This window comes from Miniopterus natalensis, chromosome X (genome assembly GCF_054644295.1).
Source record: "Miniopterus natalensis isolate mMinNat1 chromosome X, mMinNat1.hap1, whole genome shotgun sequence".
In the NCBI taxonomy this organism is placed as follows: domain Eukaryota; kingdom Metazoa; phylum Chordata; class Mammalia; order Chiroptera; family Miniopteridae; genus Miniopterus; species Miniopterus natalensis.
Window position 1 is genome coordinate 86,884,186 of NC_142103.1, and position 20,205 is coordinate 86,904,390.

At 37.3% G+C, this 20,205-nt stretch overlaps 1 protein-coding gene and 1 pseudogene across 1 annotated transcript in view; one reads left to right on the plus strand and one right to left on the minus strand.

Moving 5' to 3' along the window:
- Positions 1 to 20,205, plus strand: part of DMD (dystrophin) — a 1,831,916-nt gene that overhangs the window by 189,408 nt on the left and 1,622,303 nt on the right. The window lies entirely within an intron of this gene.
- On the minus strand, positions 15,608 to 19,218 carry LOC107531071 (ubiquitin-ribosomal protein eL40 fusion protein pseudogene; annotated as a pseudogene).

Consider the following 20,205-nt stretch of genomic DNA (forward strand, 5'->3'; position numbering starts at 1 on the left):
CTGTGCTTCCGACTTACCCACTGGCTATAGATCTGAGGTTCCAACAACCCCCTCCTTGGGTTCTATTAATTTGCTAGAGCAGTTCACATAACTCAGAGAAACATTTTACTTAACTACATTAACAGTTTATTATAAAAGGATATGACTCAAGAACAGCCAGAAGGAAGAGATGCAGAGGGCAAGGAGTGGGGAAGGGGCACAGAGCTTCCAGGCCCTCTCCAGATGTCCCACTCTCCACAAATCTCCTGGTGTTGACTAACCTGGAGGCTTTCCAAACCCTGCCTAGGGGTTTCTTTATGGAGGATTCATTACATCGGGTATGATTGATTAACTCATTGGCCACTGGTGATTATACTCAATCTCCAGTCCCTCTCCCCTCCCCAGAGGTCTGGGTGGGACTGAAAGTTCCAGTTCTCTGTTCATTGTTGGTTTCTCTGGCAACCAACCCCTCCCCGAAGTTACCTAATTGCTTTCTAAAAGTCACCTCATTCATTATTGTTCTTATCATTGCAAATTCCAAGGCTTTTTAGGAACTCTGAGCCAGAAACCGAAGACTGTCCCTGAACTAAAGGGATTCCTTTGCCTGTGCACTGCGAAGTCCAATAAAACTAAAACAAGAGTTTGCAACTAATAAAGTAAAGGTTTATTTGAGGAAATGGCACCTGGAGCTCTAAAACCTGGCTCCCCAAGGCTCACACGGGGACAGATTATATCGGGGAAAAATTAATCATGGTAACTAAGGGTCTTGGGCTCTACTGATTGGTTGGAGCCAGCAGTTGATCACTGTATCAGCTCCTGATGCTAGCAAAGGCAGCTCTGATTTCCCTAGGGTGTGATCAGTAGCTTTGTTTTTTCTTGGGCTTGGGGCTAAAACACAATTAAAGTTATTATCTTTAGTTTGACTAAAACTTTGTTTAAATGGTCAACAGAGCTGAGGCTTTGTTCCTAAAACTGTTTGATGCAGACCAGAACCTGAGGTCCTAAGGGCTTAATGATTAAGGAAGGGATTGGAGGTGCAGTTGTGCAGAGGTGGAATGATCTGGGAGAAAGGAAGTAAGTGAGTCATGGTGCTATTACACTAGTTAAGGCTAGTTTGAATTAAGCAAAAAGTCATATCAAAGAAATGAAGTTCCTATGCGGTTATAGGACCAGATATATATTTATTATAAATCAAAATATTACAATAGAACTTGGGTGTTCTTTGTTAAATATCATTCCACATTAAAAGGAACCACAGCTCAAGCAGAACATTGGATTCCTCATCCTGGGCAGGTACTGTAGTTAGTGACCCTGAGACCTCTGGTTCTGCCATAAAACATGGAAATCCTTCCCCAAATTTTCTAACATCTTGATTGCTAATGTCTCTTTATGCTTATAGGTTTATGCCTTTTAAAAAGATTTCTCTTCTCGTTTTATAGGCAAGCTTCTGATAATTTTTAAAAATATCTTTACATTCATACTAATATATTTTTCTGATATTGAAGGAAAAATATATACAGTAACAATGAATGTTGGCTTAGGTTTTCTTTAATAGTCTCTTCAGGAATCTGGAGCATTGTTTATCACCACAAAAAAACGGTAATGTTTGAGTTCTACCTGCCAGTTTTCAAGTAAAAATGACTTAGCCTCTACCTTTTAAGAATAAAGGCAGAGTAGAATGTTTTATATTACTGATTTTATTATCATAATTAACTTTTGAAGAATGGATTACAATTTCAGGATGTCAGCAATATTCCCTTGATGTTTAGGTACGCCTCACTGTGGAATATGCACATATATTTTGAAAGAAGCAGTTCAAATGAATATTGCTTCTGATAATATTCTAAATGAGCTATGTAAGTAGAGTATTATGGTCCTAGACACTGCAATTTATTCAAGCCTATACTTTAAGGCATTTAGATATATCCTCTGAAGGACAAACCTATCATCTAAGTCATAAACAACTACTTTGGATTAAAAACAATTTAAAGACCATTAAGAATATTGCCTGATTAACCTAAGATCCTAAACAATTACATTACATAAATATTACATTTAGTGTATTTTCTATTTCTTTTTAGTGATAGGTAACTTACCAGCAGCCTCAAGTTATAAAACAAATAGTGCTAACTTACAAAACAAGTGCTAGCTTTCTTCCACTCTCCTAAACATATAAAATCACAAAGCTTCTTCATGAATAACATTTGCTTTCAGTTGTCTTTGGTTGATGAGGAATATATTTTCCTATGTTTTTCAGTTTCAGGATTTCTGGTGGCAGAGGTCTATGAGAATTTTCTTTCCATGGGTTTTTGAAAAAAAAAATCACACATAGATATTATTGTCTAACTATGCTAGCCTGGTAATTTGCTTACTACCCTTTTACCTTTCTTGTAGAAAAAAACACAATGAGTTAGAGATGTACATATCTAGGTGCTAGACTCAACTCTGTCATTTGCAAAGTGTTTTACTTCTTGGATGTGAAGAGAACCAAAGGCTGAATGAACAGGCAATATTTTTTTAAATGATTGGGAGGATTTAGGGGTCAAACAACAGGATGTTATTTTTGTTTTCTTACAATTTTTACAGCAAATTTTTATAGTAAATTTTGTTGTATTTTTTAAAAATATATCTTTATTGATTTCAGAGGGAGGAAGGGAGAGGGAGAGAGAAACATCAATGATGAGAGAGTCATTGATCGGCTGCCTCCTGCACGCCCCCTGCTGGGGATGGAGCCCGAAACCCGGGCATGTGCCCTGACCAGGAATCGAACCTGAATCTCCTGGATCCTAGGCCAATGCTCAACCACTGAGCCACATCAGCAGGGCTTTATAGTAAATTTTATTATTATTATTATTATTATTATTTTAAATATATCTTTATTGATTTCAGAGAGAGGAAAGGAGAGGGAGAGAGAGAGGGAGAGAGAGAGAAACATCAATGATGAGAGTCATTGATTGAGCCTGCAACTGGGCATGTGCCCTGACTGGGAATCGAACCCGGATCACCTGGATCCCAGGTCAACACTCAACCGCTGAGCCACGCCCAGCCGGGCTATAGTAAACTTTAATATTAAAGAATAATGTTGATACAACTCTTTTTAAAGGTATATGAAAAATAAAGATTTAAAAGATGTAGGGAAGGAAGAAACTTTCCTCTTCCTCCAAGCTTTCTTCAGCTGGTCTAATATTTAAATCCACATGAGACAGATTAACAAGTGACAATAACCAAATTTAATTCCATACATATGCATGGGAACCCACATACATGAGAGAGTCAGAGACCCTACATACAGGAGAGGTTCAGAGACAGAAAGAGAAAATGTGGCATATCTGACATTCTGAGCTGAGGATGAGACAAGGCGCCCTGGGGCTTCAGAGGGGAGGAAGGTCATTGGCAGGACATAAGAACAGCAGATGTTCTGTAATGAGAAGTTTGTCCTGCCCTATAGACAAGGCATAAAAGATTATTTCTGTTGATAGCTCTTACTATTGGCAACTCTCCCAATTTAAATTCTAGCTAATTAAAGGGGGGCGGATGTTTCTCTTAAGCCCATAGGGTCTTGGTTGCCTTTAGCTTAATACAATCCCCATACCACAGAGGCCCATCTTGGGGTGAGTCGTTCTGAACCCTTACAGAGCCGAGGAAACTTTTTTAGATTAAGTAAGGTTAAAAAGGAGAACAATGATTTAAATATCAGGGGGAAAGTCCTATGAGAAAACTCAGAATTGGAGTGTTTAGCCAAATTAGAAAATAAACTAAGTGATGCCTTTCTCATATTCGTTATTTGAACACTTTGCTTTTATTTTGCTTAAATTCATTTCTAATTAGCTGAATCTCTAAAATTAGGTTTTACCTACATGTAGAATTAATATAATGTAGGAAAGAATTGTCTTAACACAAGAAGACAGTCTTGGGTGGAGTAATACACGATGGAAGGGAGTTGTGAAGGAGCGAGCCCTCTACATTTATTCTGCGAAAGAAAAAGTAGTCATGAGAACTGTGTCTAAACCCTTGAATAATAATGGGAGTGGGGGGATGGTCTATGAATAGTTTTCACTATTTGCAAAGGACTGAGAAAAGCATGTAAATCTCAGCAACAAGTCCATATAGTCAGACTTAAACTGCTCCTAAAGGATGAGTGTCCCTTTTTTAGAACTTTCACTACAGCCATGCAAGCCTGGGTAATTCGCGGGCATTGTCAAAATGCCACGGCCCTTGAAGCCCAAGGAATGAGGCAGAGGCGTCTTGTAACATTTCATAACTCTGTGTGCTCATTCTTTCTAAGAGACAAGCCCCAGCATCTGTGGTTCTTAAAACACCATTCAGAATGTCACATTATAGTCAGTTCTCACACTTATCCTGGCAGGGATTCTTCTTGGCACAAAAAAATCTTGTCATACAATTTAGCTGCCACATCAGGTAACCTCCTCCCTCTTTTTATCATGGAGTCATATGGCCCCATAGTCTGTTCTATCAGTAAGGTGTTAGGGGTTATGAGAAGAATAACTAGCCCTTGGCAGATTCACAATAAATATTGTTGCATAATTACTGAACTGAAGGTGTGAGTGGTGGATTTATTAAAGAAGCAAGATATGGAAAACTGGCAACATTGTCCAATAAAAGCATGATGCAAACCACTTATATAATTTAAATATTTCTTGTAGTCCCATTTAAAAAGTAAAAAAGAGACAAGTGAAATTGTTTTAATAATATATTTTACTTGATCAAATACACCTGAATATTACCTGTTTAAGATATAACAACATATTAATAATTTAAAAATATTTTACAATATTTTTGTACTATTTCTTTTAAATTCATTGTGTATTTTACACTTGTAGCATGTTTCAATTTGGAATAGCCACATTTCAAATGCACAATATCCACATGTGGCCACTGGCTACCATAGTGAACAGCATAGCTATAGAGGGATAGTGAAATACCCTGATCCGGTCACGAAGGGACTTTGGTTGCTTCCACCCACCTCCTTTGGGCGAAACCCATTTACATAGTTCAACCAAACTACAGAGGAGACTAGAAAGTATAGCTAAAGAGCAATCTTCAAGAAACTATATTGGTCAGGTAACCTAAGTTGTACTAAAAAAATATTGATGTTAGGTTAAAATAATTTTTTTCCCTATTGAATTGCTGGAGAACATATTACATAAAGTCCCTTACAATTAGGGGAAATTTTGAGTGAATGATATAACAAATGAATATTTCAATAGTGTTATAAAAAAATTTTAATTTTTCTAAGCATCTCAATAAATTAATAAAAATACTTAGACAATAAATAAAACAGTAAGGATATATAGATAGCATTTATATGAATATTTATGTGTGTGTATATATATATATTTAACTATATTAGGTGTAAAACTAAAGGTTTCCACTTGAGGAAATTTAAAAATATATGCACATAAGTAGTAGTGATCTTATAATACTGAATGCTCTAAAAAAGTTAAATATAATATTTATAATATGGAGAACATTTCTATTTAATTATCTTCAAACTGCTGTAGGCAGTGGGAACAGCACCAGGTGTTAGACTGGTGGGGTCAGACTAGACCTGGGTTCAGCAACCTCGGTACTTGAGTTCTGGCTAGGAAAGAATTCAGAGCCAAGACTCAACTAGAAGAGAGCATTTATTTAGAAAATCACAGGGGTAGAAGAAATTGGTAAAAGAAATGGGCTGAGGAAATAAGTTATGGAGCTTGGGAGTGAGGCTGGCAATAGTAAGGTGCCTGGAGGGAAGGGGAATGGGGGGAAGGGAAGGGAAAGGCTCAGGTGTGCTTCTGGGAGGGAGAGCATGCTGTGCTGGGTCCTCTGTCCTAAGTGTTTTAAGGGTGGAGATGTTAGGGGAGGTCCCAGGGGAAGATCTTAATAGAACAGCAGCAGTTTTCCAGGTGTGTCCTTTCAGGGTCTAGGTCTCCACTGATTGATTGGTTGATGGCAGGGCAGGGGTCATTATCCAATGCAGCTGGTCATGAGGTCAGCCTTGGTGTCCCTTGTCTGGTTTTGTTGCTTTTCTAGGCCTGGATCTGGAATACAACTGAGGCCTAGTTGTTATCTCTAGGGGGGAAAGGTCTGGGGCTCCAAACCATAGGACCAGAGATATGCTAGGGAGGAAAGGTCGCCCTGGAGGCAAGGTCCCACCCTACAATTGTCCTTTGGTAGGCACCTGGGGCTTTCCACCCTGATGACCCTCTGTACCTGGCCCATCCTCCTTGCTCTGCTCTTGTCTAACTGCCTACCACAAAACCTCATAAAGTAGAAAAGGGAAAGCACAAATTAAGTAAGTAGAAATATTTAAACTGTATTTTGGTTCTTAAATATTCCTTATTTCTGCCCCCATGTAACTAATTTATTAATGACCATTGTAATTTAGGACAAGGCTCCCTCACTATTCTTTACAAATTCTAAATGAAGAATTCTCATTTCCTCATTAAACATAAATATTTTAGAAGGTGGTGCCTTTTTTCCAATAGATTTATATTTGCAAAAGAGAAAAAATGCAATGTATACTTATATCAACTAATCACAATGTACACTTTAAATACCTTATAATGTTATTTGTCAATTAAACCTCAATAAACCTGAAAAGCAAGAAAGAAGATAGCTTAAATTTGCTTTCTTTTAAATATCAAAATATTTCGTTGAAAATCATTTACAAGGTAATTAACTACTTTAGAAGAAAGGTTACATAAAATTTTTTGGGTTGTTTGCTCAATTTTAGCACTGTGTTGACAGTGCTAAGAAAAATCTGCAGTGGTGTTGCTTCTAAAGTAGGTAGTTCAGGTAACTTTAAAGTAATTAAAATCTAAGCGAGGTTGGTTCGACTTGGGTACATTTAAGAAAAACCTTTACAAAAGCTATTTGTTCATAATAATCAGACGCATCAAGTAATTTTTCATGTCTCCGTTTGTTGAATAAACATCAGTAAATAAGTTGTGGGCAATCTAAACTATTTTAATATTCTTATTCATGGTACTTCCAGAAATGGAGTTTGATACCTTGAAAAACTATTAAAACTTTCACAAGATATTAAAATGTTTATTAGATTACTTTTTTGAACATATCAAGATTCTCAAATACTTCATTCTTTTAAAATTGTAAATAATTACCTTCTACTTTGAACAATTTTTCTCATCATTTTATCTCAAGATTTCTGAGAGCTTTAAAAACTTATATTTGGTGTCACCACTTAAAATGTGATTTATACTCCTCGTCATTATTTAATCTTTGAAATGATACTTTATCATTGCTTAAATCAGTGTGGGTACAGTGAACAAGGTTTGAGAGCCACTCCGTAGGACTGAGTCATTAGCCTGTAATTTTACAGTGGATGAAGTACTATGTTTTCATTACTTCAAAAAAAATAATGACCTTGCAATTCACTCTTACATTTAGCATTTTTAGCTCAGCTGTACCACCATTAAGTATAACTATTTTCATTGACCACATGAAAAGCCATAAAATCACTGGGTCACAGTTTAATCTAATTCAATTTAAATCTAACAAAGAGAGCCATAATTATCAATTTACCAAATCAAAGGCCAGAGTTAAGTTACACTCAAAACTGTGTTGATTTGGGAGTAATTAGCCTTAAATTTTAAAACATTCTTCTTTGGGGGAGGATGACTGAAGCTCTTTCAAGAGTTTATTACATGGTGCCTCATATTTTTCAAGGGCTGAATGATTTATGAAGTTGAAGGTATTACCTAAGCAGAGCCAACTCTGTTGTTGTACCAACTGTCCAGTCTTTATGAACAGATCTTATATCACTTGGGCTGCCTTGGGGTATAGCATGACATCAGTGGCAGTATAAAGGCTGGTCCCCAACAAAGATTTTGACTAATATATTAAAAAATCCCAAGACATGAACTCCTTGCCTCCCAATCCCCTTAACAGCCATCTTGTTTCAAATGGATAAGGCAACAGATGTTATAGATATAGGGCTGAGCTGAATCCTGACAGTGACATTTCCAGAGCAGAGGAATTTGTATTAGAAAAATGGACAATGAGGACTTGCTGCCCAAAATGATCTGTCCCATGAAAAATGTGCCTGTTAGCAAAGTCCCATAACTAGGAATTTTAGATAAAGTTCATATGTACATTTTTTAAAACACAGTGCTTTTCATAGAATTCAAGTTAAAAACAAAGAAAAAACTATTCATATTATTTTTAAAAAACTATTCACATGTAGGCTCAATATTGAGCCTAAAAATGAAAGTAACTCAAGTATCATAAGATAGACATGTAATAATAACAACATCACTTATTGCCAGGCATTATTATAATGGATTTACATGGGTTATCTCATTTAATTATTTTGTTAAATATGTTTTTATTGATTTTAGAGAGAGAGGACGGGAGAGGGATAGAGAGAGAGAAACATCAATGTGGATCTATATCAAATAGATGAGAAAAGGTCTTTATTGAGAAAAGGTCTTTACTAGATGGAATCATTTCAAAACCTGTGATTGTTTCCCCCAAATTATTAAGTATGCATTTTTCTTTAATGTAAATAAATACATTTAACAGTAAAAAATCATTTTGAATTTCAAAGCAATGACACAATTTAAATCATATACTTGCATAATAGTCTTGCAAAATTTCCAAGAAGAAAAAATATTATGCTAAGTGAAATAAGCCAGTCAGAGAAAGACAAGTATCACATGATCTCACTTATATGTGGAATCTAATGAACAAAATAAACTGATGAACAAAATAGACCCAGAGACATTGAAGCATGAAACAGGCTGACTTATTTCACAAGGAAGGGGGGTGGCGGGAAGAGATTAACCAAAGCACTTATATGCATGTATGCATAACCCATGGACAGACAGTAGTGTGGAGAAGGCCTGGGGGAGGAGCGGAAGTGGGGTGGAGGGGATCAATGGGGGGAAAAAGAGGAACATCTGTAATACTTTCAACAATAAAGATAAAATTTTTTAAAAAACATAGTAATAGTGAAAAAAATTAAAAGCACTCCCAATAAGCAATTGTAAGCTGTGAAATAGTAAATTAAAGCAGAGGATTAAGTTGTTTTTCTAGTTAATTTTGATGAAAAAAGTCTCTGGTTTTGCAGAAATGGCTAAGTAATTACATTTGGTAATGAAGCTTACTTTGGGTCAAAATTATATTAATTTCCGAGTTCCTCACACTCACTGAAATGAAGCAAGAATCTGCAGTATATTTTAGTCAGAGAAAGTTTGATTTTGGTTCTTAGATAGCAATAAGATTACATTCACTTATGTATATGTTTGTGCACATGTAACCCTACATGGATGCATGATGTACATACAGATAAATGTATACATTTATTAGTAATTAATGTCTAAACTTGTGCTGTCTGATTCAGTAGACACTAGATACATATGGCCATTTAAATGTAAGTAAGTGAAAATAAAATATGTGGTTCCTCGCTTGGCCAGCGTGGCTCAGTGCTTGAGAGTCAACTCACGAACCAAGAGGTTGCTGGTTCCATCCTCAGTGGGAGGTGTGCAGGAGGCAGCCGATCAATGACTCTCTCATCATTGATATTTCTGTCTCTCTCTCCCTCTCCCTTCCTCTCTCTGAAATAATAAAGATATATATAAAAAACAAACAAACTACTTAATAACTTTTCCCAAATTACCCTCATTATTTTGAATTGATATTTTCAGGTAACAGCTAACTCCTCTCTTCTTTTGAAGGGAAAGGGATTTGGGGAAAATAATGGAGCCATTTCCGGATTAATCTGAAATATTATTTTATCAACTACTGACGAATTACACCGCATTCTATATGCTAAGGAGTCTCTTACAATTTTTTAGTTTTTTTCTTTTATCTTTTTCTTTGTTTGTTTGTTTGTTTGTTTGTTTACAGAATTGGTACACTGTAGGTAGGCCTGTGAGTGTCGGCTCTAAGAAGACATTTATAATCCCCTAAATGTTTGATTGAAAGGAAACCAACAACCCTGAAATTCCTAAGTCTGTCCTATAGGCAAAGAAGAAATCCCCAAACAATTTAGTCAACACTTGTAAAGAAACTATAAGCACAGTGCTTCTCATTTGGCATTTTGATGATTCCACAGGTAGCAATGTGCTCATCAATCAAGGAGTTAGAATACTGTGTGTGGTAGCATTTCAGTTACCCAGTTAATATTAAAACAAATATATATTAATTAATGACAGATTTTCTTATTTTCATGCAGAATTATGAAAGCTCTGGGCAATAAAATAGAATAGCTAAAAATTAGACAACTATTAATAATAGGATTAATTAGATTCTGGCCCTCCGGCTAAGAAAATGGAGTGAGAATTAGAATAGCACTAAAGTTATGCAAGTTGTCCAAGTGGCAAAATGCATCTAATTCATGCTAATAAACTAAATTCTAATCAGACACTATTTATATAAAATACTTTTCATCTACAGGCAAAAATCTAGGTAGAAAAATATGACCTCCCAGAACTAATATCAACAATTCCATACTAATGAAAAAAATGTATTCATTTACAATAAATTATAATTATAGCTTTTGAACAAATTGAGCTCTCATTGTAAAGACATGCCATTTTCTCTAAAATTAATATATTCTATAAAGTAATTTGTAAAAGAAAACACTTTGTCTTCATTATTTTTGTGTGAAGGTCAAATAGATTAGTATTTAGCTGCAGGAATTGTTTCACTTAATTTTGAAACAATAGTGACATTTTCTGAAGTACATATAGTTAGCACCATCATGATCAAAGCAATTCAGTTTTCTCCATTTCCTTTGATGTTAATCATAGTGGTCCGTCAAGTTGATACATGATTTTGAGATTGAAATTCCAGAAAGGAAAGTGGCTGCTGATTCCTAGACCAAAACAGAACAGTGGTGTCAGATGAGAGGCGTTTTGCAGTGTTTTGTCACATTTCATTTTGATTTTGACTTTTTTCTCCGTTTGACATATGTTCTGAACTGGGGTGCTGTAAAGTTTTTATTGCCATAAGTTTGAAATGACCACATTACTCATGAGCTGGTGAGTCACAAGTGGGTTTTTAGCTTCTTTCAAAGCTGTAGAAATAAAACTTTACAGTACCCTACCCTGGTATATATTGTTTTATGCATCAACACATTTGGCTCCACTTTGCTCTTTTTTTATTTCTCTTCATTATTTTCTCTTTGAATTACAGCAGAATTTGCATTAAGTTTTCTAATATATAACAGTTTGATTTAAGCTGCATTTTATGGTCGCCTTATGCATTTTTTCATGCAGATTGTCTTTGACCTTTAATCACCATCCTTTTTTTTTGTTCGTACTTTTAGATAATCCATATAAACAGAGTTCATTGTGAAATTTATTGCTGTTGGAACACTGATTTTTATTGCAAAAGTTCATTTTTGGTTTCCAAGCAAACCAAAACTATTGGTCAAGATGAAATATGATAAATGAACATTTGCTTCCTTTCACAGAGGTAATTAAAATTCTTAACACATACGCAGTCACACTGCACAATTTGTGTGGTGCATGCATTGCAGAAAAACATGAGCCTTCCTTTTTGTTATGCAATCTAACCTCTGCAAGGACATCAATATCTCATGCTGAAAGTATCCAAACTATAAAGTGATTCTAGAATTAGCTTATCCCAGAAGGAACCCATGAGCAATGTGGCTGACCTGACAGCCTCGAGTGATGTGCTCAGAGTGGATCCGATAGGGAGCTATATGTTTTCAGTTCAGGAAGCAAGCTTACTATTTTTTTCCACCTTAGGGCATAAATATGGTAAAGAAATTCCCGAGAAGTTCTCTGGACTTCTTTGAGAACGTCTGCAAACTTTCTTCATATCTCCAGATCTTGAACCGGTGATGTTGAAGGTTCCATTTTAGTGATTTCTAGAAGGCCAGTCACTTTAGTGAATAAAGTCAGAAATGTGTGCGTAGTTAACTCAGATACGAGAAATAATTTTGGTTACCATCATATTACTTTTAACTCATAAGTAAGTAATGCTGAGACGGACTGGGGTTCCTATTTGTGCATTCCGTTTTTTCTTACCACAACAGTTCCAATCGAAGTCTCTCTAGTCTCTGTGATTCTACATATACACGCATGAGCTTAGCACGCACAGTGTTTTACATGGGATGGAGAAGAGACCAGTATTAACTAGATTTAAGTTTTTGTTATGAGGAACAACATATGTGATTTTGAGTTCTTTGAATAAATTATTTTTCTGCTGCAGCCAATACACAGGGCTTGGGAGGGTACACTGTCTTCTGGATGTTATGGTTTATGATTTAAAGAATCCATGTAAGTGTGGTGTAAGAAAGAAACGACTGCTTTATTCCAGAGAAGCAGTGAAATGGAGTTAACAGGACTATGCATACTTTCATGTGGGGAGGAATCTCCAAAAATGTAGGTCTCCAACAGTGTGCTGAATCTGCTGTGTTTTGTCTGGCTGCTATGCTTGGTGTGTGGGCCACCTGGCTCATGGATGCCAATAATGTTTGCACACTCACACATCGATCAGAACCAGTGCAGGGCCTATTAGGAAGCACCAGCCAGTTAGGTGACATGCCAGGACTGCAGAGCACTCAAGCGGGAGTGCCAAGAGGGGAGCTTCTACTCAATCTGACACTGACGTGGGCATCGGAGGAACCTTTTGATTCATCTGACCGTACCACTGATGTCAAGGTTCTGCTAGATTAGGCATGTGGATGTCAGGTCATATAAGGTCTCGCTTATATCACTGGTTTTGCCTGTGTAATTCAAATGGAGCAAAACATTAAAAAAATGATCTTGAGCCTTAGGTTCTGTACCTTTTGGACACAGGATGAGCATTGGCCTGCAATTGCCATGCATCGCTGACTAATAGAAAGACATCAAAAGCAGCTTTGCATGTGCTACTTTCAGATCTATGTTATGCTACTCGTTTTTGACAGGAGTACTAGACATTTCAGAAACATCTACCCAATAATCTTTACAGATAGAAGGAGGGTTGCAATAAAATGCATTTCCCTTTCCTTTGTCTTTTCACGCAGTTCACTGAAACTGACAGGCACAAATACACTTTTCAAGAAATGTGAACAAACTTTGAGTTCACTGAAATCACGGAAGATGTTATGTTTTTAATTGGAAGGCTGATCACTCAGCTGTTTGAATAACCGGCTACTATTTTCTTTTTGAAGCAGGGTTCACTGATATTGATCACAGGTTTTCACTTGTTTGTTTCAATTCTGATGATAGAAATTAACGGAAAACTGAAAAAAGCACATGGAGGATTATTTTCTCTCTCTCTCTCTCTCTCTCTCTCTCTCTCTCATACACACACACACACACACACACACACATCTGGATGCTTTGATGCTAAATATGAGTTAGTTTAAAATTTGAGTTGGGTATAATGTGTAGTGTGTGTGCAACTTGATCTGGCTATTAGCATAATCCCCATCTAGAGAGCTCTTTAAAACGATGCTCTGATTTTTCTTTGAAAATTGTTTCTTACCCCTAAATTTCAGAAGTCACTAAAAAAAGTAATAGTCTTTTATATATGACCTATTTATATAAAATAAATTTCCTAGTAACTAATCCTTGCTAAACAGAAATGTCAAATAAAGTTACTTCTGGACAAGTTTTAAAAAATAGTGTTGATTTGCCTAACTTGGTACAAATATCAAGAGTATAATAATACAAGTTTAACTAACTGGTATAATAAAAGAAATGACATAAATGCTCATGTTTGATGAGTGTGCATGTTTGGCACCATGCTAAATACACCACATCTGATTTCACTTTTTCCCTTACAATAGGACTATGATATTACTATTATCTCCATCTTACAGACAGGGAAACTGGAGGCATGGAGAGGTAAAGTCCCAAATTATAGAAGCTATAATACTTATTCCAGAGTTTCTTTTTAGATTATTTGCTAAAGAAAAGGTAGATGTTCCTTGAACATATTTTTACACCTATATATAACAATATTATTTCTACATTCCTAACAACCTCATTAATGAAAAACAAATAAATGATGCCTTTGGGGGGAAAGGCAGTTCTGTAGTCAGGCCCACACACGAAGCATTTGACCTCTGTAGGTTTCAACAATCAATTGAAAGGAGCTATTTTTCCTGCTTTGGCATCTGCCTACTTGGCAAGTTCCCCAACTGTGGTGTTGGCAGCCCCACAACTGTGACAGCCTCTGGTTTTTCCACAGTAACTGGCTGAAGCTCATCTCCTGGGGCTGTCCTATTATGTTTATAATTATATTCCTCAACTTAAATCATAAGAGTGTAATAGAAATTGTGAATTTTCCTGACATTTTTCAAAGATGCTAGAAATTTGTTAAGGTTCTTGAGGAGTAAACTGAATTTTAAATAGGTTTTGCTCTTACAAATGGATCCGTGTGTTATGGCAGGTATGTAGGAAAGAATGCCATCATTTATGGCAACAAAATAAGCTATCCCAAACTATTAATTGTAGCAATCAGTACTTTTAATCATTTGCACTTATAACCAAAGTTAATTTAGTTTTAGAGAGTATTGTAAATAATAAAACACATCTTATGTCTAAAATGTTAGCAAATGTTTTGTTTGGGCAGGAGGGAGCATCATAATACTGTATATGTGAGTCACATTATGTAAGGCCCTAAAATTATCCAAATTAAAATATCTATATTTTTGTATAGTTGTACATGTATGTGTACTATTAAAAATTCAACTGAGTAAATTTTAAGATCAAATAGGCTTTCTTCAATGATTCATGAATCAGGCAGCTTCTATCTAGCAACTAGAAATGAGTTCCACAGAGCTGTAGAAAATGAAAGACTATTTATTTATTTATTTATTTATTTAAATAGGTCTTTATTAATTTCAGAGAGAGGAAGAGAGAGGGAGAGAGAGAGAAACATCAATGATGAGAGAGTCATTGATCGGCTGCCTCCTGCACGCCCCTCACTGGGGATCGAGCCCGCAACCCGGGCCTGTGCCCTGACCGGGAATCGAAGGACAATCTCCTGGATCCTAGGTCGATGCTCAACCACTAAGCCAGGCCAGTGGGGCATGAAAGACTTTTTAAACATGGAAAGGGGGCAGAAAAAGGAACTTATTCGCAAAGAACACATTGTTTCAGACAGGATCAACCTCCTAAGGGGAATGGTTGGGGCCTATCGGGCAGATTACCTCACTAGTGCTGACCAGGTCATTCCAGGCTGACTGCTTAAGGGTAACATTCTTAAGGAGAGGTTGACAGTGCAATTAGGTTACGTATTAAATCTGGTTTGCTGAAGTGGGGCCTAGCATAAGTGACTCCATTTTGGCCCTGTTGTTTCTTTTTAACAACGCATATAAAAGCATATCAACGTCTGCATTTTATATAGCCATATGTATATTGTAAGGATATTTTTAAATGTAGATGTAGAAGTTGTTAGGATGTCTTTATCAACATAAGCTAGGAACTGCTAAAGCGTAACAATGAAATTAAGAACGCTTCCTTTATTCACTTATCACTAGTTTTCAGAATTAATTGCCCTATGGGTAGCTTTTGAGTTATACTGCACGTCTGTCTTTTTTTTCCTCTCCAGTCAACAAAAGGGAAACTATATTGAAGCCCAGGGTCTTGGGGTTCAGGCAGAAGGCCACCCTGTGGGCTGAGGAGAAGGTGGAGGGCCCTTATTTAACCTCCTTGGGGCACAGGTTGTTGGTGTGGCCTCACTTCTAGCAGCAGTTGACCCCACAGGGTGCAGGTAGGTGTAACATTTGTGACAAATCACCCTGTCGCAGTTGTACGTCTGGGTGAGCTGGCAGAGTGAGGGTTTGATGATGCCACCTCCCAAATGAAGCACCAGATGCAAGGTGGGCTCTCTGAATGTTGTAGTCTAGGAGTACAGCCATCCTCCAGCTGTTTGCCCACAAAAATCAGACACTGCTGGTCAGGCAAGATGCCCTCCTTGTCTTGGATTTTAGCTTTGACATTCTCAGTGGTGTCACTGGGCTCAACCTCCAGGGTGATGGTCTCGCCAGTCAGGGTCTCACAAAGACCCGCATCTCTACGTCTGCTGGGGAGGCTGCTCTGCTGCCTTATTGAAGACACACGTCTTTCGATTAAATATTGGGAAGTGGAAAATTAAGTGACAATTCTAATGTTGCCGGTGGAAGACCTGAAGCTATGCTATTAAAAAGCTAGTAAAGGGAAGGGAAGGGGAAGGATATTTCGTTATCCATGGTGTTAATTATACAAGCAGGACCCTGCATAAATGCTAGTGTCAAGGGTGATATAAGCAGTACTTAAAAGGTTCCAGTGAGAAGCAACCCCTAATATTAAAGTAGATTTAAAGTGCTCCCTCCTTTATTCATATAAATTGTAATAAAAGTGATTTATGTTCTATGAGTAATAATAATAGTTAATGTTTATTGAAGTGCTTACCGTATGCTTGGCACTGAACTAAGGGCTTCATATATTTTAGAACATAACCACCATAAGAAGTGGATACTATTATTACCCCAGTTTTTATACAGAGGGAAATTAAAACAGAGATTAAATAACTTGCCCACAATTACACTATCTGTGTGCCTCTAGCAATCAACCGTCACCCACTTCTCTTTTTTTTATCCCACCTTCCTTAAGAACACATTACCAATTTTAGGTGGGTGTTGCGATGAACTATTTGTATTAGTTTAATAGCTCAGAACCATCTTTTTTAAGAACTTGCAATTTTTTTAATTGGCAAGCAAGGGGAACTTCCAGTTTTAAAAAAACAGACAGAGTCTGAGACAGAAAAGATGTTTTGAAGACCAGCTCATGTCCATAATACATAATGTCTATTGAAATAACTTAGTAAATGTCTGGTGTTGTCTCAGAAACCCCTGCTAGATCTGGGGGAGGAATGAGCCCATCTGGGTGGCCTTCTAATGCTAGTTGGGGTCATGATGCTGGGCCTGGGTCACCTTCTTCTGCTGAGTGAGGGGATGTAAGTAGCCCAGCTTCCTGGAATGGGTGAGCAAAGACCTACCTATGCAGATTTCCACTAGAGATTTTAATGGGATGGGGGAATCCACATTTATACTGAAGAATCTCTAAAAAGTGACTTTCTCATCAGTTAGCCACTTTCATTATAAAGTCAATTGTTATTAGTGGCAGTTGGTGCTTATTGTGTTAGTGTCAGGATGATACGTGTTTTGGAAAAAGAGACAGTTTGTCTTTCCTGTGAGAGGAAATAAAACTTCTACCTTACCATGAATACCCTTAATTAAAGTGTAATCAACACAGTCTTTTTCTTCATGACATTTAAAACATATTTATTCTCTTTAACTGCTTTGGGTTCACTAATTTCACTAAGCTTTGTCATTTTGGTACCTGAGAACATCTCAGAAATTGCTAAATGATTCCTTTTCTGCATTTTTGTGTGTTTTATTTTGTTTGTTGTTGCTGTTGCTTTTAGGGGCATGTATAGAGAGATTATCTCTCTCCCCACACACACATACACACACACACACACACACACACGCCCATTCGTACTATTATATTTATGCATTATTTTTCAGCTGATATGTTTTAGAGTCATTGAGACATTAATTTATAGGTTACTATAACATTTTATATCTCAGTGACAAGTATGGTATTTTGAAACATCCTTTATCTGTAATAATATAAATAATCCATTTTATTTGTTTTACTTATAAAGTGCTTCCAAAAATGGCATGTAAATGATATCCGAAAGTTTGTACTATCCTGGCTATAAATGCTGGGAGAATTAATAAGATTGTTGTCAATATAGATTTCTAGTATAATGCTCGTTAGCTAGACATTGTGTACCAGAGAGAGGATATTTCAGAATACCTGAACCTCATTTGGAGACAAATAAGCCTACTAGTTAGGATGACTATGACTCTGAACCACGTCAAATTAAAGTTTCTCCAAACACATTCAGATAATAATGCTAACTTTGACTTGAGAAAAGACTGGACAATCATCAGTCAATTTTAATACCAGAATTAGATGACGGCAGGCAAATAATATGGACAGTATAAGAAAAGTGACAGAAATAGGGGCTTATGCAGAGGACTGTAAGTTTCGATTAGCAAACTATAGAGGATACTGAAAATCAGGATATTTTAAGGAATGTGCCATTAAATGTACGGATCCTCCTTGCCTCTCGCTTCAAATATTCAGTTTTGAAGGGAACTGTGCTGGTTTAATACTACTGCCCTGTGCACTATGCCTTCATGTATTCCTGTTAAGAAAGCAGAAGTAAAGGGTCTGATAGTCAGTTTCGGAGGAAGACTTGAGCATGTGTGGCTCAGCACCTTTTATTTTGGGGCTCTGTCCCTCCATGATGTAAACTGTATACGGGTGTTCAACACCGAAAAAGGTCTGCTGCTATTTAGTGCCACTGGTGGATGTCACTAGGCAAGGTACTACCAAGCATACAGCGCCCAAAGGCTGAGGCCAGGCCGGCTGATACCAGGGCTGTCACTAATAAAGGAGATCTTTTCATCCGTAACCGTCTGACTCATGTGTCTGTGACTTACTTGATTATAAATTTGGGTGGGAAAAATAGATTTGTTATTAACCGTCTCCCACGCCATCTATAAGGAATATGAAAACATGATCAATTTGTAAGCATGGAAATGAGGTGGAAAAAAATACTGATTAGGAAAAATTGTTTGCTTGTACTGTGACAGACGACTTTGGAGCGGGCCAGAGGTGCGGATTAAGGAGATCAATTCAGAGGCTACTTTAGTAATGCTGGTGGCAGAGACTGGGCTAGATGCTTAGGAAGGAAAAGTAAAGGTAACTGAAGGGAAGAAGCCATTCTGTATGAGCTCCAGTGATACTCATTGGGCGTAAACTGTATATTTCTCTGCCCTATTGTACGTTATACACCCACCCTTAACCCCCGCACTCCATTGTCAATGTGGCAGGAAGAAGAAATGTTTTGACAAGATTTATTGGACTTCTGCTTCTCACTTGTCAGTAGTTGTCCACTGTTATAAAGTTAATGTTTAAATACTTAACATGCGCTACAGAGCCCTACTTTTTACCGGCCTTCCCTCTTTGATTTCTACCCCCTGCGCATCCCTCTCTCAATCCCAGGGCTCCTGGTCGTTTAAGACACTGGGCTATTCTCGGCCTCCACTTCATCCTTCAGGTTAGAGCTTAATGTTTCTTCCTTGGAGCCTTGTAAATGTCCCCAACCAACCCACAGCTCCGATGAGCTCGCTTCTCCGTCACAGGCCCTCCGAGCACCCACGACTCCTGCCCAGCGCCCTGCACCCCGCATAGCCGAGGGACACCGAGGGGTGAGGCTTCTGCGAAGCTTCTAAGCGCTCCCAGTGCTCGTCGTGCCTTCTCTCCTGTTCTCTATACCAGACACATTCCACCTCCAGCTTGTAGCATTTCCACAGATATCCTGGTCTGCTTGCTCTCACACCAAGCTGGTTATTTTATGCTTTTAACACCTGAACACTTTCTGTTGTTTCAATGGAATTTTGGATAAAAAGGAAAGAGTGTAAGTACCAAAATGATTGCTATGAGCCAAAAATAAAAATAAAAAAGTTGTATATACAAATGACTAGGTAATCAGACTAAACTTTTATTACCTAGTGTGAAAAATGCTTTAGTAGCACCACTGGGTCGTGTTAAACAAACTAGGTTTCAGGAACATGGATAAATTAAGCTTTAGCTGCTCTCCAGAGTCACTCTAAGCTTAGAAAATACTAAGTGGCTTGTACATTCCTCCTCTGATTCAGGTTCATGGATAGTTTATTTTGGTAAAGCAAACTATGCCAAGGAGATTTTCAAAAATATGTTTTTATTGATTTCAGAGAGAGAGGAAGGGAGAAGGAGAGAGGGAGAGAAAAAAAACATTGATGTGAGAGAGAAACATCAATTGGCTGCCTCCTGTCTGCTCCATACTGAGGACTGAGCCCACAACCTGGGCATGTAACCTGACCAGGAATCAAACCTGCAACCTCTGGATGCACGGGTTGATGCTCAACCAACTGAGCCACACTGGCCAGGGCGAGATGAGAAGATTTTTATCACCCAGCTATAGTGGAAATGAAAAATAAGCCCCTGATATAAAGGAGTTGGAACTCACATCCTGGTAATTGTGTGGTTTGGTAAAAAATTAACAATAATTCCTAAGAATATGTAAATTATAGATGCTTTGTTTAGCTCAGTTCATTTTTCTACTCTAAATTTTCTGTCTATAAGGAATAATTTTCTAAATTATTCTAAATTTTCTACATTCTTTTGGCTGATCTAA